The 22980-nt window shown below is 44.7% G+C and overlaps 1 protein-coding gene across 4 annotated transcripts in view; it reads right to left on the bottom strand.

The window, feature by feature from the left end:
* Positions 1–22980, bottom strand: part of LOC129833175 (protein TANC2-like) — a 131736-nt gene that overhangs the window by 90302 nt on the left and 18454 nt on the right. For all 4 annotated transcript variants that reach the window (XM_055897537.1, XM_055897535.1, XM_055897536.1 and 1 more), the window contains exon 2: positions 10846–10947. The gene's annotated coding sequence lies outside the window, so the exon portion shown is untranslated. The remainder of the gene's footprint in view (positions 1–10845; positions 10948–22980) is intronic.

Here is a 22980-nt window from a genome sequence, read left to right as displayed (position 1 = left end):
GAGGAGCATCACCACCGGCACCTCCACTAGCTAATAGGCCTAGACGGGGAGCTGGGGGGGGGGGGGGGGGTTCAGTGCAACCACCAACAAAGTACTCAGAGCAGGTGCAATTTGCAGTTTAAGAACAAGCAAATGTATAACCCCTGGCTTGTCATGCAGAATTAAAAAGTTGGGCTGGACAACATGCAAAAAGGTACTGAGCTTGTGTCTAGAAATGAGTTGAGGGATTAAACTAACAATATAGTGGGTGGAATGTACAGTAAATAAAAACAACAAAACAAAGAGCCCACAGAAAAGTTTTTTGGACATGCCCGAACCAAGTTGCATTTGGTGGCAGCAAGCCTTGTAGACGAGGCTAAAGAGACGCCCAGATTAATTCCCAATCTGGCCCTCAAATCATCCTGGTCACCTAATAATCCCCAGCTTCCAATTGGCTCATTCATCCCCCTCCTCTCCCCTGTAACTATTCCCCAGGTCGTTGCTGTAAATGAGAACGTGTTCTCAGTCAACTTACCTGGTAAAATAACGGTAAAATAAAATAAAAATAAATAAAAACTATAGTTAACACTACAGCCAGAGACTTCAGAACAGCCTTAGAAGGAGGCTAAACGTCACAGCCACTGGCCCACTCATGGCTTTGCGCAAAAAAATGACCCTCAGGAGTTAAATGAACTTGACATTGGGAGAGTCATTGTGGGAGGTTTTGAAAACTAAGGTAGGGGGGGAAAAAATCCTGTACTGTGAAGGTAATCTGAATATGTGCTTCATATTATCACATAGGCAGGAAGCCTATAGTGATTTATTTTATTTGAAGTTATATTCTGTTATTTGTTCTACTGCTATATTGATGTCTTGAAAATGATATGAAAGTCAGTTCTTGTAAGCCCCACAGCTGAGTATGTGTGCATATGGCAGGTGTTCTGCAGTGTCAAGTGATGTCTAGAAAATTAGGCTATAAGAAATTTGGACTTGTGTAAGCCCAGCAGCTATACTCAAGTATGTGGGCATACTGCAGTGATGTCTAAAATGCTTTGAATTAATCAGCACCTTGGAGAGTGCTGTACATTTCACCACCGTAGACAGCAGGCTACTTGGCTGTTTGTCTGCTGCGCTGCTACGGTACCTCAGAGCCCCCCGGATAATCAGGTTCCGGAACACATAGTGAGCGAGTGAGGTTGGGGGCCACCCTCACTCGCTCACTATGTGTTCCGGAACCTCCCGATTTACAAATGAAGCACTGGTTATAGGGGTTAAGTAGTGGCACTGAAACAGTAGTAGTGGCACAGGTGACCGACCAGCAGATCAAGTTAGTGGGAGTCACAGAGGACACTCCATTGAGAGGTCTTTGAGGAGTACTAGATGGGCTGTAGGAATGCATGTCAGGTCTGTCAGTAAGACTTGACTATTAACACAAGCCACTGGCTGATTCAATCCGCTGCAACACGAGGGCATTAGAAGGAAATACAAAAAATATCTGACAGATAGGGTTCTATTTTTCGTTTAAATTATTCATAGATTTCGATTATTCCTCTTCGCTGCTGGAAATGATGTTTTCAGGTGGAGGAGGCTTTAGGGGCTCAATGGGTTGTCAAATCGGATATTTCTGTACCCATACACTGGTAGAGATCAGAGAGTATATTCAATCCCCATCATCATCATCATCATCAATAACAAATGTAACCAACATCATCCACATCAGACCCGTTTAATCCGTAACAGAATGCCCAGGTTCTCAGAAAACAATATGTTCTTCTCTGCAGCCTGGTAGACCATCTCTCAGTACAGTTGTGTTCTGGAGTTTACAGGGAGTGTGGGAGGAACAGAAGCCAAGGTTTCAGCTTAAAAAACAGCCGGTCAGAATGATGCACGAGGACGAGAAGAGGTAAGAAGAAAAACAGAAAGAGAGATGGGGAGGGGCAGTTGGAGAAAGGAGCAGTAGAAGAGACCTAGAATAGTGACTGATCTTGGACAACTTTGATGTAGAGAAAGTACATTCTTTGTGAGCACTGAAAGGAAAGATGTATCATGAAATGAGGGAATTCAGGGGATCGCTATACCTCCCCTAGGGGGTGTTGATTGGCCTATAGATGCATAAGGGCTGTGGGTATGGAGGGTGATGAGAGGGTTTGAAAAGAGCGGTAGCGGGATTACATTGGCTTCATCACTCAAGCGATCAAACAGGAGGGGGGAAATGGCATCCATTTGTAAATGTGCTGGTATGGGGGGGCTTCGTCTACAGTGTGTATATTTCGTGGGAGTCTACTACTACACACCTGAGTGCATAAACCTCTTGATAGTACATATGTCTAACCCATGAACTAAACAGTCACGTCAACGACGTGAAATAACAACGCCACTGACAGATCTGCTGCAGTCTGCATCAGGCGAGACCCCGCCGAACGAACGCTTCCACTGTGTACCCGACCGCCTCGAAAAAACTAATCTGCTTCGTGCCGCGGCTCTGTTTATTTTGAGTTATATCACCTTTATTTATCCAGGTAGCCTAGTTGAGAACAAGTTCTCATTTACAACTGCGACCTAGCCAAGATAAAGCAAGGCAGTGCGACAGAAACAACAGCACAGAGTTACACATGGAATAAACAATAAACAAGCCAATAACACAGTAGAAAAAAATAAGGTCTATATGCAGTGTGTGCAAAAGGCATGAGGAGGTAGGCAATAAATAGGCCATAGTAGCGAAGAATTACAATTTAGCAGATTAACATTGGAGTGATAAATGAGCAGATGATGATGTGCAAGTAGAGATACTGGTGTGCAAAATAGCAGAAAAGTAAATAAAAACAGTATGGGGATGAGGTAGGTAGATTGGGTGGGCTATTTACAGATAGACTATGTACAGCTGCAGCGATCGGTTAGCTGCTCAGATAGCTGATGTTTAAAGTTGGTGATGGAAATATAAGTCTCCAGCTTCAGCAATTTTTGCAATTTGTTCCCGTCACTGGCAGCAGAGAACTGGAAGGAAAGGCGGCCAAATCAGGTGTTGGCTTTGGGGATGATCAGTGAGATATACCTGCTGGTACGTGTGCTACGGGTGGGTGGGTGTTATTATCGTGACCAGTGAGCTGAGATAAGGTGGAGCTTTACCTAGCAAAGACTTATAGATGACCTGGAGCCAGTGGGTCTGGCGACGAATATGTAGCGAGGGCCAGCCGACTAGAGCATACAGGTCGCAGTTGTGGGTGGTATAAGGTGATTTGGTAACAAAACGGATGGGACTGTGATGGACTGCATCCAGTTTGCTGAGTTTGGAAGCTATTTTGTATATGACATTGCCGAAGTCGAGGATCGGTAAGATAGTCAGTTTTACTAGGGTAAGTTTGGCGGCGTGAGTGAAGGAGGCTTTGTTTTGCGAAATAGAAAGCCGATTCTAGATTTGATTTTGGATTGGAGATGTTTAATATGAGTCTGGAAGGAGAGTTTACAGTCTAGCCAGACACCTGGGTATTTATAGTTGTCCACATATTCTAGGTCAGAACTGTGTGATTTAACACACTGAACTCTGTCTGCAAAGTAGTTGGTGAACCAGGCGAGGCAGTCATTAGAGAAACCAAGGCTATTGAGTCTGCCGATAAGAATACGGTGATTGACAGAGTCGAAAGCCTTGGCCAGGTCGATGAAGACGGCTGCACAGTAATGTCTCTTATCGAAGGTGGTTATGATATCGTTTAGTACCTTGAGCGTGGCTGAGGTGCACCCGTGACCGGCTCGGAAACCAGATTGCACAGCGGAGAAGGTGCGGTGGGATTGTTAATGGTCAGTGATCTGTTTATTAACTTGGTTTTCAAAGACTTTAGAGAGGCAGGGCAGGATAGATATAGGTCTATAGCAGTTTGGGTCTAGAGTGTCACCCCCTTTGAAGAGGGGGATGACAGCGGCAACTTTCCAATCTTTAGGGATCTTGGACGATACGAGAGGTTGAACAGGCTGGTAATAGGGGTTGCAACAATGGCGGCGGATAGTTAGAAAGAGATGGTCCAGATTGTCTAGCCCAGCTGATTTGTACAGGTCCAGGTTTTACAGAGTAGCTGCCTGGAGTAGCCAGGAGGGAGGCATGGCCAGCCGTAGAGAAATGCTTATTGAAATTTTTGATTATCATGGATTTATTGGTGGAGACCGTGTTACCTAGCCTCAGTGGTGGGCAGCTGGGAGGAGGTGCTCTTGTTCTCCATGGACTTTAGTGTCCCAAGACTTTTTGGAGTTTGAGCTGCAGGATGCAAATTTCTGCTTGAAAAAGCTAACCTTTGCTTTCCTGACTGACTGCGTGTATTGGTTCCTGACTTCCCTGAACAGTTGCATATCGCGGGGACTATTCGATGCTAGTGCAGTCCGCCACAGGATGTATTTGTGCTGGTCAAGGGCAGTCAGGTCTGGAGTGAACCAAGGGCTATATCTGTTCTTAGTTCTGCATTTTTTTGAAAGGGGATGCCTATCAAAGATTGTGAGGAAATTACTTTTAAAGAACGACCAGGCATCCTCAGCTGACAGGATGAGGTCAATATCCTTCCAGGATACCTGGGCCAGGTCGATTAGAAAGGCCTGCTCGCAGAAGTGTTTTAGGGAGCGTTTGACCCATAGCGGATACAGGCAATGATCGCTGAGATCCTGATTGAAAAGAGCAGAGGTGTATTTGGAGGACAAGTTGGTCAGGATAATGTCTATGAGGGTGCCCATGTTTACGGATTTAGGGTTGTACCTGGTGGGTTCCGTGATGATATGTGTGAGATTGAGGGCATCTAGCTTAGATTGTAGGACTGCCGGGGTGTTAAGCATATCGCAGTTTAGGTCACCAAACAGAACGAACTCTGAAGATAGATGGGGTGCGATCAATTCACATAAGGTGTCCAGGGCACAGCTGGGAGCAGAGGGGGAGTGGGGGTCGATAACAGGCGGCAACAGTGAGAGACTTATTTCTGGAGAGATTCATTTTAAAAATTAGAAGTTCTAACTGTTTGGGCATAGACCTGGAAAGTAGGACAGAACTTTGCAGGCTATCTCTGCAGTAGATTGCAACTCCTCCCCCTTTGGTCGTTCTATCTTGACGGAAAATGTTGTAGTTGGGTATGAAAATCTCCGGATTTTTGGTGGCCTTCCTAAGCCAGGATTCAGACACGGCATGGACATCAGGGTTGGCGGAGTGTGCTAAAGCAGTGAGTAAAACAAACTTAGGGAGGAGGCTTCTGGTGTTAACATGCATGAAACCAAGGCTTTTTCGATCACAGAAGTCAACAAATGAGGGTGCCTGGGGACACGCAGGGCCTGGGTTTACCTCCACATCACCCGAGGAGGAGTAGGATGAGGGTACGGCTAAAGGCTATCAAAACTGGTCGTCTAGAGCGTTGGGGACAAAGAATAAAAGGAGCAGATTTCTGGGCGTGGTAGAATAGATTCAGGGAATAATGTGCAGACAGGGGTATGGTGGGGTGCGGGTACAGCGGAGGTAAGCCCAGGCACTGAGTGATGATAAGAGAGGTTGCAACTCTGGACATGCTGGTTATAATGAGTGAGGTCACCGCATTTGTGGGAGGTGGGACTAAGGAGGTATGATGAGTGGAACTAGGGGCTCCATTGTAAACTAAAACAATGATAACTAACCTAAACAGTATACAAGGCATACTGACATCTGAGAGACAAAGCGAGGCATAAAGCAATCACAGGTGTTGATTGGGAGAGCTAGCTAAGACAACAACAGGTAAAATGGCAACGAATGGGCAGAGAGGGTCAGTTAACTACACACAGAGCCTGAGTTCGCGGCTGGGGCCGACAGATAAACAAAAATAAACAGAATGGAGTAATGATTAATGGACAGTCCAGCAGGCATCAGCTATGTAGCCAAGTGATCATAGGGTCCAGGGTACAGCAATAGATGAAACAGGTGAGCCGCGGAGTAGTCGCTACTACGCCAGCACGCGGGCGACACAGCGTTTAAAGTTAGCAGACCGGGGCTAGTAGAAGCGTCTGCTCCGACGTCCGATAGAGGCCGGTTGAAGGCACAGCGGATGGAGTAATTAGTCGGCAGACCAGTCGTGGTGGTGCGGCGGGGCGCCTTGTCGACAAAGGATCCAAGCCAGATGGCCAAAGAGGTATTGTAGTTGTAGTAATTTAGTTTGCTAGCCGGGAGATGCGCCTGGCTCACGGCTAACTGGTGCTAGTGTCGGGGCAGGGGCGTTAGCCACTATAGCCACTCGGTAGCAGCGGTGAGGTCCAGAGCTTACGGAAAGGATCCGGTGGAGTAGTGGATTCTAGCCGTGTTTGGGTGGAGTCCGGGTGAACAACTGAGTAGGCCGGGATGTGGGCCTGGCCTGGCTCAGGGCTAGCTTCGGTACTGGGTCACTTGGTGGCAGCAAGCTAGCTGTGAAGACCAAGAGTAATGGTCCAGGGTTTACGGCAGGAATCAGGCGTTGTAGTGGAGAAACAGTCTGATACTGGTAGGCTGGCAGGTATTATCAAGGCTAAAAAAAAGGGCTGGTATCTGTGCAGAAGGTAAAGGCAGCTAGCAATGACTAAATAGCTTGTGGCTAATTAGCTGGTTAGCTGCTGATGGCTAGGTGGTTCTGGCTATAAGGTCTAAAAAAATTAAAAAATAAATAAATAAAAAAATAGACAGGTTACCGGAAGGTATAATTGATTTAAAATGGAAAAGAGATTGAAAATAAAATTGAAATATATACAAAAAAGGACAAAAAAATACATGAGGACGAACAAAGCCTGTTTACGGTTATTGCTGTACTCAGACACGCAGTCCTCCTGACCATGGGAAACAGGGCACTCTGTAACACCAATCTTATGTTCGTTCTCCCTCTCTGCACTTCTCCTCCACCTCCTCACCTTACTTGTGTCTGTGCAGTTAAGTTTCGTGAAGAGAAAGAGAGAGAAAGGGAGGATATTAAAATAAATAAAAAAGGAATGATAGAACAGAGACCGAGAACTAGCGAGTTACATCATGAGAAGTAGAGTGAGAGATGGAAGGAGGTGAGAGAAAATACAGAGAAAGATGTGTGAGAAAGAGAAGGAGGGCTGTGACTATGTCAACGGCCATGATGGCACGAATTGTCTGACAAAATGTCCGCCATGAGCTCCTATCCCTGAGGGCAGATGTAGGGAACGAGAGTTGTAATGTGCCTGCTGTATGAAGTGAGAGGCAGGGAGTTTAACCGTGGCTTGGGCTGCTCCGATTTGCAACTAAAAGAACAACATGATAATTGCTCATGTTGCTGCCGGCCCAATGAGTGACATCTCACTAATGCTGGACCTGGAAGGACTGTCTAATCTTGAGTGGCAGTGTGAGCATCCAATGACATGAGTATCCAATAACACGAGGTAAACGGTTGGACAACGAGGGCTGAGGCGCTCTGTCAATCCAAACTGGTTTGCTGTCCACCCAGACCCACAAGAAGACAGATAACTAATAAGCACTCCAACGCCTGAGTGGGTCTCAGCAAACAGACCAGGCCTCATGCAGACAGTCTAATTAGCTATCGGAGCTAAATAAATTGTTAGTTGTAGTGAATGTACATGACAGCACAATCATGCTGGGGGAATACAGTATGTGTCAAGGGCGGCTTGTTTTGCAAATCATACAGGGGCGGGAAAATGTACTTTACCTACAAGATACGCAGGTCATAGGTGAAGATTATTTGGTTTGAAAACATTTTAAATTGAACTGCTCATGACAACAGCGAAGGGCAGAATTGTTACGTCTAAATGAATTCATGTGCATAAAAGCAAACTGACTTGCTTCAAGACAATTAAAAACAGCAGACATTTGAGAAACAGATGCCTGTGCTTAAAATAACACACAATAGCTTAGTCACTTGATCACAGGTGGTGAGCTAACACCTTAAACACAGCGGTGCTCGAAAGTGAGACACCGCAGTGGTTCTCGACGGCCGATTTGAATTATTTTAATGTGCCAGAATGTTTTAAAGGCTTTTAAATGCTAATTGCCGAGCAGATTAATAGTCCTTCTGATACTTTTCATGAACATTAGCAAAAGTATTTACTAGGTTAATAGTATAAGTAATGCAGAAGCTATCTCACCAAGGAAAGGTATATAGCAGTGGCGCTGAGTTGGACCACTTGAGCATGGGTTACAAAATCTTATGGAGCGATTTTATCCATGGAAGTGGACCCTAGGGATCTATCACACTTACCTGATTGTAAAGGTTGTTTGAGAAGTCATTATTAACCCATTTAAAAAGGCATTAGGTCAGTCTCTAAACCTTCTCATAAAACATCAGTAATGTTTTCATCCCTCCATGCCCCATCATGTCCTTTTGAGTAACAAACAGATCAAACCACAAGCAAATCATGAGCGAGGTTTACATCCTAATATTATGGAATCCCCAAGAAATGGTCAAACAATTAGCTAGGCACCAGCCTGTCTGTTCATTTGACATGTCAATAAAACAAGTCACTGAAAATACACAGTGAAAGACTTTCCCAATTATTCTCTCCATTAGCCTGTATGATTATATAAAGCATAGGCCTACTACAGAAGTGCCTCTAGAGGGCCTCTCGGGTGGCGCAGTGGTCTAGGGCACTGCATCGCAGTGCTAACTGCGCCACCAGAGTCTCTGGGTTCGCACAATTGGGCCAGCGTCGTCCGGGTTAGGGAGGGTTTGGCCGGTAGGGATTTCCTTGTCTCATCGCGCTCCAGCGACTCCTGTGGCGGGCTGGGCGCAGTGCGCGCTAACCAAGGGGGCCAGGTGCACGGTGTTTCCTCCGACACATTGGTGCGGCTGGCTTCCGGGTTGGAGGCGCGCTGTGTTAAAGAAGCAGTGCGGCTTGGTGGGTTGTGCTTCGGAGGACGCATGGCTTTCGACCTTCGTCTCTCCCGAGCCCGTACGGGAGTTGTAGCGATGAGACAAGATAGTAATTACTAGCGATTGGATACCACGAAAATTGGGGAGAAAGGGGGGGGAAAAAGAATTAAAAAAAAAGAAGAAGTGCCTCTAGAAATCAGAATTGTTACATTAATACATATTAATTTAAGATAGAAATACCCCAGAAACCATTCAAAACAGTCTTTGTTTTATGGATCTCCATCTACAAATGCACCACCACCATGAAAATCCAGTCCCTGTCGGTTTCTTTCACACTACCCCATTCAACCATCACGTCTTATGCGAACAGCACAGTATCTCTTACTCCCCTTAACAACAGCCACAAAAGAAATTAGTCAGTTGGCTGCCTCTCTTTAATTGCCCTTCGCCTAGCTCCTCCCTCTTCATAACAGATCAAAGGTAATAATCCTCTGCTAATCCACTGTGGTGCGCCTGCCCTCGCTGTTGTTATGCTCATTATGGCCGCCTTGAATTGGCCGGGCTGGATACGCCATTCGTTGTCTCCTCCTCCTCGCCCAGCCCTTGTCCGTTCTAAAGAAAAAGGGACCTTGCGACGGTCTCTCAAAACGCCACGGTCTCCTCCAGCCACACTGGCTCAATTTCACAGCCAAACGCCAATTTCACGGCTGGGCGGCCACTGGATAATTAGATGAGCCTTGAGCGGACACGGTGATGCTCGCCTCAGCTCTGTGAGAAGAAAACAAGACAGTGTTCTCTAAAGAGAGGCTAGGGAGATAGCTACTGAGCTCAACACAGGGCTGGCTTTGTTTGGGTCTCACGTGTCGCTTTATTGCATTAAACGAGTACGGGATGTGTGGCAATTCCTGGTGGAAGTTAGTCTTTCTGGATGTTGCTCCATGCAGTTTTGTGCGTTATTGGAGTCGTTTGATATCCGTGAGCAGCGAGATGTGGAGATGTTTTGATCAGTCACTTGTTGCTTCCTTCCCATCAATTAGCAACATGACTGGATTTTGTTGTTCCCAAAACAATGTCACCAATCAGGACAATGAATTCTAGCTTGTGGCTATAGCAACATTGAAAGGAGAGCTTTGTTAAGTACCTGCCTTGCTGCTGTTTTGAAATAACAGGTACATGTAAATGACATAGCCCATCTCTCACAAATGTACACATGCTAAGTATATGGCTGGATATACAACTGACCCATTTGACAGCTCCAGCATCAGATGTTTAGCAAATCCAATTTGTATCTTCAATTTTCCAATTGACATTGAAGTTTCTGTAGAGAATGTAACTTTCTATGAATTGAAAAGTGTTTTTGGGATTAAATGCAAAAAAATAGTACATTCTTTTTCACGAGGAATATAAAACTGCAACACATGTGGAACTACCATTGCCTACCTTACCTCTGCCAACAGCTCTATCTGGGGAACTTCTACCATTGCCTACCTTACCTCTGCCAACAGTTCTATCTGGGGAACTTCTACCATTGCCTACCTTACCTCTGCCAACAGTTCTATCTGGGGAACTATTACCATTGCCTACCTTACCTCTGCCAACAGTTCTATCTGGGGAACTTCTACCATTGCCTACCTTACCTCTGCCAACAGTTTTATCTGGGAACTTCTGACATTTCTTGGTCGTAGTTGGAACAGTGTAGAGAAAGAGAAGTTTGGACCTGAGAGAGGATGTACATTTATAGAAGTTGAACAGTTTCATCCAGACCGTATAAAATGGGGCCATACCCTGCTGTTGCTTTCCTATCAAAAATGTAAAACGTGGTTTTGTAGAGTTGACAGTTTGATGGACAGTTAGGCTACTCACAATGGACCAACTTCAACCAGATATTCAGTTTCTCACAGTCATGAACACTGTCCCTGTGCTCAGACAAAACTGGCATTGTTTGTAGCGACTGTCCCCAGACTTTTTCTGTGGTATACCATGACATATAAACAATAGCACATGACACGCACACATCACATGAAAAAAAAAATTTTTTGGGATGTAGGCTGTGGGGACTTACCATGAGTGGGAGACAATGGCCTCACAGTGAGACGGGTGGGGCAGCGACAGGCTCAAGCCTAAGCCCTTCTCCCATCTCCCAACTGATGCACTCTGGTGTATCCTGCAAAAGGGAAAACATCAGTACGTGATTCAGTGTCAACAGTCAGCATTACATCCAACCTTTGCATAACCCGCTCACTGAATAACACAGTCTCATTTTCGATTAAAGTTTATATTCTCAGACTGCAAAGCAGACAACATAGGAGTTTGGGATTTTTAATTAAGACATTAGCTTCATATGAATATGGGGCACAGTAACACATGGTGAAGTCAGGATGAGGACACATACCACAGACTCCTGCATTTCTTGCTGTTTGGGGTTTTAGGCTGGGTTTCTGTATAGCACTTTGAGACATCTGCTGATGTAAAAAGGGCTTTATAAATACATTTGATTGATTGACTCCTCCCCTGGGAAAAGAGAGGGAGAGATTCTGCCAAGGCTGAGCCATGAAAAACATCATAAAGAAAATAAAACTCAGATCTGTCAGAATCCTTTTTCAACATTCTGGCCCCGTTCCTGGACATCCTTTGTTATTTTACTCTTTCTCCTCCCTCCATTTTTGTGTTCATGTCATTTTTTATTATTTTTTTATAATTAAAAAAAAACATTCGAAGGCGCACCTTGACCCCTTACATGCTGACTACACCGCTCACGTCGCATGCGCGAGCGTTACAAAATAAATTTAGACATGCAATTATTGCACCCACACTGCTCGCGGGCGCCAACGAGCGTCTGCGTTGCCAAGGGCTAAAACAGAAGTCAGTTCTATTTCTGATGCAGATCGCGCTGCAAGTCCTGCCTCTCCTATCTCCTCATTGGTTTATAGAACCAGATACCCACGTGCCATCTCCTCATTGCTTATACCCACGTGGGTGACAAAGACGAATGGAGGTCGGTGGTGGTAATACACATTTTATGAAAGTTAGTTGCCAATCGCCATATGAAGTCCAAAGAAGACTAGAAACGATTCGGTTGACCGTTTTATGCGTGGATTAATTGTCGGAGTAGAGGACCTTGTGCATTTCAGGTAAAATAACTCAACGTTTATATCCCAGGACAAATTAGCTAGCAACAGCAAGCTTGCTAAATAGGACAATTTAGCTAGCAACTGCAAGCTAGCTAGCTAAATTTCCATAAATGTTTAATGCTTTTCGACCTGTCCGCAAATTAATATAAATTGGTTCAGAGTTTGTTTTGATATTTTAACCTGCGTATCTTAATCGTGTTTGGTGTGGGGGGACAAAATCAATTTGTGCACGATGGCGCGCGGACGGTTTGGGTACGTTGTTACAGCGCATGGAAAGTCGCCAAATGTTCCGCACAAGAGGAGACATAAGGGGCCTTACCTCAGTTTTCTAAAAGTTAACTTACGGGCAACGCTAGGCTCCTTTGTGCATGCAACACACAAGCCCCGTACGTTATTGTGGTGTGTGATACTGATACGACTGAGCTATAGCCAAAACACCAGAGATGACAGCTGAGAAGCGGAGGAGCAGCCCGGTAGACTGGAGCGAGTCAAGGGATTTCAAGTAAGCGACACCCGAACCTGCTCAACTGCAAGAAAGTTGCACATCCTCTATGATGTCTTAATTTCCCCCAAGGCATCAAAGGTCCCAATCTCTTGCAGCACTGCCTTTTATGATAACAAAAGAAAGGCTGCGTTACACATGTATGGTCAAGGGGAATATACCTACATGTGGAAGACTAACACAATGCTCAGACTCAAGAGGCGTGCACAAACTGTACTGGCTGACATCTCATGTGGAATTGATGTGGTATTTTCGCATTCAGGTACTAGTCGAATTCAAACAATATTTAGCAGTGCTCTTTGCTATTAAACTGGCCAGGTGAGGCAGAGAGCAGAAGGGAGAGAGAGAAAAGAGTGAGGACAGAGCAAGAGAGAAGTGCCTTTGTTATAGCTGTTGACAGTGCAGAGTGATCCAATACTAGTCAAAGTGAAGAGATATTTCCCCCAAGAAATAAGTGACATAATAGGAGACACAAACACACATGCACAGGTAGACACGGAGGGATATTATTCAATACCCTGAATCCACTAGGGGAATGGCGTGATTTTCCAGTTAAGTTATTTGTCTTTGGCTGGGGGAGTAAGCTTAGAGCCCCTCCACTCAGAGAAAGCATACACACTGGACTAGGGGAATTTACATCACCCACAAGTTCAGTCATCCAGCACACAGCCAGCCAGTTCAGCCATCCAGCACACAGCCAGCCAGTTCAGTCATCCAAACCAGAGAATGAAAGTAAGAGGATGCATCTCAATAGTCTAAAGTAGCTTTCTGACTGAATTTAAAAAGCAGGAAAGATTAAAGGATTTAGCCTAAAAGTTATTGGAAATTTGCTTTCACCTCCACACATCAGCGTAGACAAAGGAAAGGAAGGTGCTTGGATAATTGAGTTGTATCAAGTTGAATTCTGGACAGCGTACAACTGGTTGGCAGCGTAACTTCAAGTAGCCTACACCATCATCCATCCACCACCAGACAATAGCAGGGCCAGAGTTAGCCATATTACAGTGAATGCTTCAACCAATACTCACTGACAATGCATACTGATTCTTACTCGAGCCACAAAATGGCCGATGTGTTGGCGGGTTGCGATCCGCAGGTCCCTATTCAGCTGAATGAGAGGGCGACAATTGCTGGGGGAGGATTGAGAGGCGATAGAGAGATCATTCACTTTGTCTGAGAGGGCAGCCCTTGACTCCTACATGCTCTGGCGGGTGTTGTCCCCGGGCGGGGAGGAGAGAATATGGGATCTGTCACACATGCAAATCCTGGCTACGAGTCGCTGGGCACTCTGAACAAAACAGACATTATGTGAAGAGCTAATAGGAAAGAGAGAGAGGGAGATTCGGGTGGCGAGAGCAAGGAGGAGTGGAGTGGAGATAAAGAAACGAGGGGAAGGTATAAAACAGGCTGCACATGAAGATGAAAGACCCAGATGAAGGGGCAGACACACACACACCTGAAGACACAGGAAGCACACACAAACGCTATGCTCAAAGAAACCACAGAGAACGAGACAAGCCACACAGCACAATGGACAAAGTCAAAAGGAGAAGAAAAAAAATCTCCACCCACCCACACACACCCAAAAGACATGCTGTGAGATACAGACACACATGAATCCTGCTCAAATCCCTGGGATTTGAGAAGGGAGCACAGCCGCAGGGTCGCGCTGCCATAACGACAGGATCGGAAAGAAGGGGGTGAGGGTTTGGAGTCGCTGAGCACAGCACTGGGATTTCCACACTGGAGAAGCTCTGAGGTGTTTGTTTGTCCTGTGTTTAACAGAGCCCCTCTCGACCACAGGGCACACAAGACCTCCAGTCAGTCAAGTGTGGCAACTCCAGTCACAGTCTCTTCACAACGGAATCAAGTAACTCTTACAAAAGCAGCGTCAACTCGTACTACATATCAAATGTAGGCCTACTAGCTAATTAATTTAACATCACGAGATGGGACATGGCTATGGAAGGCTATCCAGTTCTTGAGTTGTCATCAGCAGTCCTGAGGTAAAGGAGACTAGAGGCTGTTCTAGGGCTGCCACACCCAAACCTCCTTGTGCGTGGGCATCCTCACCATACTCCTACACAGAGTTCTGAAAAGAACTTTAGTTCCAGACGTTTGGGTGGCAGTGTGTGTATTGCACTTACGGTATGAAAGCCTCGATTGTGGCTTCCTCAGAGTAGAGCTGGCTGAAGTGAGTTGTATACTGGTATGCAGAGAGAAGGATAATGAGGTACGGCAAACCAAACCACACAGCCAACAGTGAATAGATGCTCATTCAGATCCTCATTCTTACTGGGGACATTTACTGAAGAATGGAGAAGTTAGAGGCAAAGAGTCAATTGTTTCCAGTATCTGGTCTGGTCCCCAGATGTAGCATTATGTGGCACTCCAGAAGATGAGCAATGGTTAGCCTACATTTGGATGTCTTTTTTGTGAAATGAAGCCGGGATGATCTTTTACGCTGCAAAAAAACTTAGCAGTCCATTTGTGTTTTGATACAAAAAACAGCTCAGTAATGAGATGTTACCAGGATTAGATACATGTGTTAAAAACAGTCCGTTTTGGGCTCGTTTTGAGGGATCTGAAAAACCCAACACCTTGTAGATACAGTAGATATCACAGTTTCAGTAGAGCACAATGACATGGCACTTTGCCAGCTTAAGTTTCCCAAGTGCTGCACTAATTTTAGCACAGCTCGAGTGCTAGATGGATGACCCCAACTCCATGGTGACTCCAAGGCTCAGTGAAGTAGGGGGGGTGAGAGAGGGAGGTGGGTGTCATTCCTTAAGTCTGGATAACTCTGGTCTAGACACGCATTCTGGAGCTCAGGATCGGAGGAAGGGAAGGGGGGAGGGGCTCTCAGGCAAACCATCTGTCTTCGAGCTGATCAAAATCTTGATTACAAGATGATGTGGAGTGGGAGTCGGACAGCCTGCATCTTTAGGATATTCATCCTAAACACTACTGAATAACCCACAACGCATGGGTCATAGAATATATCTGTTGAATGCATCCTGTGTACCATTCATGTTTGCAATGAGAGGATAGTATGCTCTGTAGCGTACACCAAAAACTTGCATCCTTTTCTCCAGGAAGTGAATTTCAGATTTGAATGGCCCTCGATGTGTCCTGGTTGACCATTTTGATATTTATAGATATCTTTTGTCTTATAAAAAAAATGGTCCTGCATCTTCTTAACAGGAGACTTGCCCCAATGCCTGCCCCCCTACTTGCTACCCATATTATATATATTTAGGCCATTCTTTGTTTGTGTTAAGGGCACTGGGCAACAGAAGGTCAGAGGACAAGCATGACATGGATAAAAATATATGGGGAAGAAGAAGAGGGGAGTACAAAACCCCCTCCTTGCTGTCACCATGGCCAAATCAGACCAGTAAGTGTTTGCAGTCACTTCAGCCAAGTATCATTTCTGTGCAACTTAAAAACAAAACTAAATATTTGTGGTGGACAGAGAGAGACACTAAGCTTTAATATCTCTGGAGAGATGAGCCATCAGAATGTTCTGGGTCCTCATTCTATTTTTCATGTTCTGACTGTATGATTTTCTTTTCAAACGGGTTTAATTTATTGCTTGCCTTCTTGGCTATCAGACCGGAGGTGACAGCCAGACAAGAAAACAAATAAGAGAAGACTCATTCCACACAGAATGAAACTCAATGAAGCAGATTCTCTTCCTCCTCAGAGCACCGCTGCTATTCAGTACACACTGCCCCCTCGGCAGACTGCATTTGTTGTCCCTTAGTATGAAATAACATTGGTCCCCCCACTCCTACCCCCTCATGTTCCCCCTGACACCCCTCCCAGCCATCCAACTTCATCTCTCATTCCCTTAAAAGCAGCCTGATCTGCTCTCATTTCCTGCTGTGCCCCTGCCAGGGGGGCTTAGCAGGGTTAACACCCCAGGCAGAGGGGCAGGAAGGGCTTGGAAAGAAGCCAGCCCGGTTCTTTCTGTGGTCAGTAAAAAAAAAAAACTGTCAGGGCTGATGCGTGAGGACAGGCAGAAAAGAAGGGAAGGAGAATGGACAGGTAGACACCCAGTCCTCCATCCTCTTAGCATTCTGCCAGGACCCAACACAGAGCCAAGGGTTACGCCTGTCAGATTTGTCAGTCAGGACCGACCTTCCTGCGGTCGCTCCACCAGCTTTCCATGTCTGTATGTACCGAGCACATTTAATCTCAGTCTTTCCCAGCAGGGGGTTCTTGTTCCTGGGCTTAGACCCACATTTTAGCCATGCCTCCCTTCTCCCAGATCATTGTCTCTTGTGGCACAGTGGGATCTGTGCATTATATCCATCTGTTTTTTAGTGCCTTTGGTTTCATTATGATGTAATCAAGGAAGAGCTCCTCTCAGAGTCCAATAATAACTACTTAATTTTGCATAAAGTTATGCCTCATTATATTCTCTAAATGTTTTGTTTTTGGAAAGAACATTACCTAGCTTGCTATTAAAATACTAGCACAAAAACAAACCATTTTAGTGTTACCACGTTTAACTACACTGTGGTTGTGAAGCTAGATGTAGTTTCAAACCCCTAGAGAAAGGCTGTCAGTATAAGAGTTACCACAGCTCAGTCCTGCAAATTTAATCCCACAAAAAAAAACTACATAAAAAACTTTAAAAACTAGTAAGCATCTTTCTCTCACACCCAGCAATAGCAGAATGCAAGTAGCAAACTTAATTACTGTTAACACAGAAAATACCAACCGTGCGCTTGAAGGTACCCATCAGGGCAACAGTAATTCTCCAATAGCTCCAATAGCATATGGCACCTGTCATCATAAACAAATCATTTCAGGAGTTGCTGAACAACACATTGTTTGCTCTGAACTAATATAAAGCCATAATTTAGATACCTCAAAATCAGTGAATTGCCTCATGCCTATAAGGCTGATGCCTAAGCAGAGACCTGGACCTTCATCTGTGGGGTCTTGAGTTGCTGCCAGTTCTCCAGTGTACAGCAAAAAAAAAAATCTGAGGTCAGAAATGCATCTGATATCTCCATAAATCCAGTCTCAAATTTGCAGTGAGGTGTTCAGACCAAAAACGTCCCATGACTGACGGCATATCCAAACACTGAACATAAATCCCTGGTCTATCCTGAGGACTTGGGTCATTCCTTGAGTGATCCTCAAGACCAACAGTCCAAAGACGTCAAGTAGACAATAGGACCCTAGAAATTATGAATAGCGTGAGACTACTTTGTGGGTCAAGAAGTCAGGATGTGCCAGAGAAGGACCAGAGTATGATGAGATAAGAGCCTTCTTTGGGCTGGAGGAGCTCTACTGGCACCTACTTTAAAATTAGCCATCCCCCATCCTTTACCATCCCTTCCAAAATCCATCTCATTAAGTCAATTACACATCGGCGTGCCACCAGAGCAGAAAATTGCAATTTCACAGTCAGTCCCTTGGGACTGTGAGGAGTAGCACTCTGCCTGGCGAGACTGAAGTCTCAGTGTGAGCAGTCAAGGATGAGGAAAGTCATAGGTGCTGTGTTTAAGACGTCTGAGGAAGCATGTAGAACTTTGACATGTCTTGCTCTGAATAGCCTGAGGGGATAGTAAGTCGGTGTTGGATGGTGGAAGAACACGCCAGTAGTCAGACGTTGCCACAGGAAGTGTGAGAGGATGGGGATTCACACCTGATGGTCTATGTCTGACAACTGGGTCAGGGAGAAGACTGGCTGCATAAGAAAGGGGAGGCTGCCAAGAAATCTACTGGCCATATAAAGGGAAAGGAGGATACCTAGTCAGTTGTACAACTCAATGAGTCTTCCGCATTTAACCCAAACCCTCTGAATCAGAGAGGTGCGGGGGGCGGCCTTAAATCAACATCCTCGTCGTCGGCGACCGGGGCAACCGTGGGTTAACTGCCTTGCTCAGTGGCAGAAAGACAGATTTTTACCTTGTCAGCACAGGGATTCGATCCAGCAACCTTTCGGTTACTGACCCAACTCTAACCACTAGGCTTAAAGCCACACACGCTAAGACAAAACAAAATAATGATATCCCTCCAAGTGGGAGATGTTAATTTCCTGACATGCAAAGCCCTTAGATGGAAAAAGCGGATTCTACTGACGAATCTCAAAATAACCCCCCCCTCCCCCATAAGGAACAATCTCTCAGTTAATCTAAACTGGAGCGTCATGATTTCTCTGATTTCTCTTCATTCCTCGAGGTTGAAGTTATCCAGGTTATTAAAACAGCCTATTGTAATGGTTTTTGGTATCAGTAAACCATGATAGATGTAATTATTTTCATATAGGCTTCGACTGTTACGCCATTAGTGATGGTTATCAATACATTAACATAATCGGGATATTATTTTTGATATTTTGTATCATTTTGAGAATATCACAATATAATTTTTGCGCTAGTTGGCTGTACCAGCACCAAAAATCCAGTATTTTTCCTTCATAGCTTGTTCTCTATCTTCTTTTTACAATAGGGAGACAATTTATTTACAGCACTTTTATTTCCATGACTGATCAAAAATGACTTTTTCACGGCTCTCTTGTCCATCTGCAGCAGACACAAGGTGAACAATATGTTTGGAAAATCGAATCACATAAAAATCACAGTACCGAATCGCAATACATATAGAATTGTGAGAATCGCAAAACATATCATGCACCCAAGTATATGAGATAATATCGTATTGTAAGGTCCATGGCCATTCCCAGCCCTATTCGCCACCATTCCAAATGTAAGTATTTCAGTGGCTCTTCTGTGGAACAGGATAAGCAACCTCCTCCAGAGTGTGATCTCCTGATCTCAAGAACATAATGTGCTTCTTCAACAGAATCCTTTTGTATTTCAGACCCGTGCATGCTTCCATTCTGCACACACAGGGACATACCGGGAGAACGACAGTACAAGATGGATGACCTTACACACAGGGATTGGTTATTAGTGCAGCAATCCAACGCATGGCTCTATAGAGAGTTGTAGCACTGTGAGCCAAGATAGCAGCACACATGTTGGGAAGCTGTGGCCGTGACTGGGTGTGTGTGTGTTAGGGATGTGTCAAATGAAAAATGTACATCCATTTCAGATGGTTAAGCATTGCACCTGTACTACCATTACTGTACCTCAATTCCAACACAAAGTTTACGTTTCCTTCTCATTTAACTTCTCAAAGTATTGCCATATTGGACTTTGCTGCTGTCGCTTGCCTTTCGCCACCATTTTCCCAACTGTTAAGAATGAGTGGTGGAGAGTTGACTCCTTGCACGTCGACTCCCATTTCAGAGTGTCAAGATTAGATTCCACTAGGAATCGACTCTTAAATTCCATATTTTTGGAAAGGAGGAGAGTGTTCACGGAAGTACAGCAACTAATCAAAACACTTGCATCTTTCATAGCGAGCTAGCAAGGGACGGAGAGAGAACCATGCACTAGGCCAATCTAAATCGTCCCCCAAAAAAGTAGGGGGGAGAAAATACGCGGAGCGCATATGTCTTGGTAATCTGTCTTGCATGCCTCCCAAGTTCACCTCTTCCTCTCTGGTTTTATTTAAATTACACAACTTTCCCCAGCCCTTTATAGCCTATCGTCTAGTTAGGCTATAACAAGGAAAATAAAGTTGTGATAACTGCACTGTGATTGTAATTTTGTGGGGGTGGGCAAAAAAAGGTTTGAGTTTTTTCTTAACGTTAAAGTTCCCGATTTCGTCAAATCGTTTTAACGTTTAAACGTTCACACCCCTAATGTGAGGCCTAACCCACTGAATGAGATGAGGTGTATGAACTTGTTTCTCTCATTTGCATGACAATTTGTTTGCCACCATCCCCAGAAGGCATTGTTCACGCTAGCGCGTACAAACAAACCAAAAATAACGGTGGTAAGATATTCATGGTTTTTCATTTTCCCTTTGATTGCTCAAGCATTTTCCTTCTTTAAATAGACAAGAGAAATATAATCTACTTTTAGGTTATATAAATAAAATAACCATTAAAACACTGTCATTTTTCTCACTGTAAATGTGAGGATAATGGAGGGAAAGGGAAATGGATGATATCTTCAAAAACATTGACCTTTGTTAACTCTGTGGTAGACAGACACAGTGAGCTTTAGTGATGGTTAAAAATGAGATTGAGCTGGAGCTGAGCTCCAATGTTGCTAAGAGATTTTACTAGGTCTAATTAATCTCCTGGAAAAAGTACCTTATCCATTTCCTTTGCCCCTAAAGCATGGGGATATGGTTGGCATGTCTTCTGTAGGTCCATTCTCCAAATGAAACCCACAGTAACCTCAGGGGGACAACTGCTGAGCAGGTGCTCTCCTGGAGATGGCACTAGATTGGAGCGGGAAAGTAGGATCCTTTCCTCAAAGTCAATTAACAACTCATTAGCCCATCCATTAGCAGGCGTCGGCCCATGAGGCCCCCTGTCCTTCTCTCTCGGTGTATAAAGAATAACCAGATTAAAAAAAGGGACCATATGCATGATCAGGTAAAATAACCCAATGTTCATCTCCCAGGACAAACTGCTAGCAACAGCTATCTAGTCCATGAATGTTTCATGCATTTCAACCTGTTCTGAAATTAATATACAGTATTTTCAGAAAGTATTCAGACCCCTTGACAGCCTATTCTAAAATGGAATAAAAATTGTACTTCAACCTACACACAATACCCCATAATGACAAAGCGAAAACAGGTTTTTAGACATTTTTACAGAAACATCTTATTTACATAAATATTCAGACCCTTTGTTATTGAGATCAGTTACATCCTGTTTCCATTGATCATCATTGAGTTGTTTCTACAACTTGCTTGGAGGCCACCTGTGGTAAATTAAATTGATTGGACAAGATTTGGAAAGACACACCTGTCTATAAAAAGGTCCCACAGTTGACAGTGCATGTCAGAGCAAAAACCAAGCCATGAGGTTGAAGGAATTACCTGTAGAGCTCTGATACAGGATTGTGTCGAGGCACAGATCTGGGGAAGGGTACCAACACATTTCTACAGCATTGAAGATCCCAGAGAACGCAGTGGCCTCCATCATTCTTAAAATGGAAGAAGTTTGGAACCACCAAGACTCTTCCTAGAGCTGGCTGCCCAGCCAAACTGAGCAAATCGGGGAAGGCCTTGGTCAGGGAGGTGACCAAGAACCCTATGGTTACTCTGACAGAGCTCCAGAGTTCCTCTGTGGAGATGGTTGTCCTTCTGGAAGTTTCTCCCATCTCTGCAGCACTCCACCAATCAGGCCTTTATGGTAGAGTGGCCAGACGGAAGCCACTCCTCAGTAAAAAGGCACATGACAGACCGCTTGGAGTTTGCCAAAAGGCACCTAAAGACTGACTAGTGATGCACCGATATGACATTTTTGGACGATACTGATAACCGATATTTAACATTTTAGTGTCCTTTGAAATAATTCTAGTACAGTTAAATAGCTAACAAACACACATAAAAAGTTAACAAACACACAAGGCACAGCATCTCAGTGCAAGAGGCGTCACTACAGGGCACAGCATCTCAGTGCAAGAGGCGTCACTACAGTCCCTAGTTCGAATCCAGGCTGTATCACATCCGGCCGTGATTGGGAGTCCCATAAGTTAGTTTTAAAGCATGTGTGGAACATCCTTTTGATTGCATGGCTGCACTAAAGTAACAGCCTGTATCACATCCACAGTGTAAACTGACTTGTTCATGGAAGTGGCCAATCCCTTCTCCACTCCCACATCTATAATGACCTAAGCTTCTGGCTGACGGAGAGGAGAGCTTTAGCAGAGTAGGCTGTGGAGCTCCTGCGTTGGAAGTGCTTTGGTGTCTCTATTCCGGTGCAACCCAGAGCGAAACACAGCCTACTCCCCCTCCCTCCATCGCACCCTCTTCTCCTCCTCCTCTACCGCTTCTCTCTCCCTCCATCTCTCTTCCCACTCCCACGCTGAGGATTGGATGCTGGACCAGAGTGGCGGAGAGGTATTTTTAGCCAGCACCGTGTGCTGTGCTGAAACTGCGGAGAGCCCTGTGCCCTAGCAAGGACAAAATCCACCATCCGGAAGAGAGAGAGAGAGATTGGAAGAGAGAGAAAGAGATATTCAGAAGAAAATTACATTTCTGTAGCCCCTGAGGAAAAGGCTTTAAAGATGGGAGCCGGTGTCACGTCTAGAGACACCGATAAAGATGAAGATACATTTATCTCTAATATTCTGTCCAGGATGATGTTTAACTGCATTTTGTCTAAGAGGAAAATGTAGGCCTAATCCAATTTATATTTATGCCTCCAAAATGGCACACATAAATCACATCATCTGCCTTGATTCTAATGTTTAAACCATTCTGAGAAGAGCCATGAAGTCTGAAATATCTTATGCTAATATGTCTATAAATAAATGGCCTATGATAGCGCAGACTTGCACATCAGCAAGAGTGAAAGCTGCAATATCAGTCTCCAGCAACCCATTTTCTATATTTGAGTGCCTCTCATTTCTGTTGATACACTCCGTATTTATTTGGACAGCGAAGCAAAAACTTTAATTTTGGATTTGAGATCAAATGTTTCATATGAGGGTACATAATGTCCCCTTCT

The sequence above is a fragment of the Salvelinus fontinalis genome, chromosome 34 (genome assembly GCF_029448725.1).
Source record: "Salvelinus fontinalis isolate EN_2023a chromosome 34, ASM2944872v1, whole genome shotgun sequence".
Lineage (NCBI taxonomy): Eukaryota > Metazoa > Chordata > Actinopteri > Salmoniformes > Salmonidae > Salvelinus > Salvelinus fontinalis.
The sequence above is the reverse complement of the archived record's forward strand: the minus strand, read 5'-3'. Positions and strand labels throughout refer to the sequence as shown.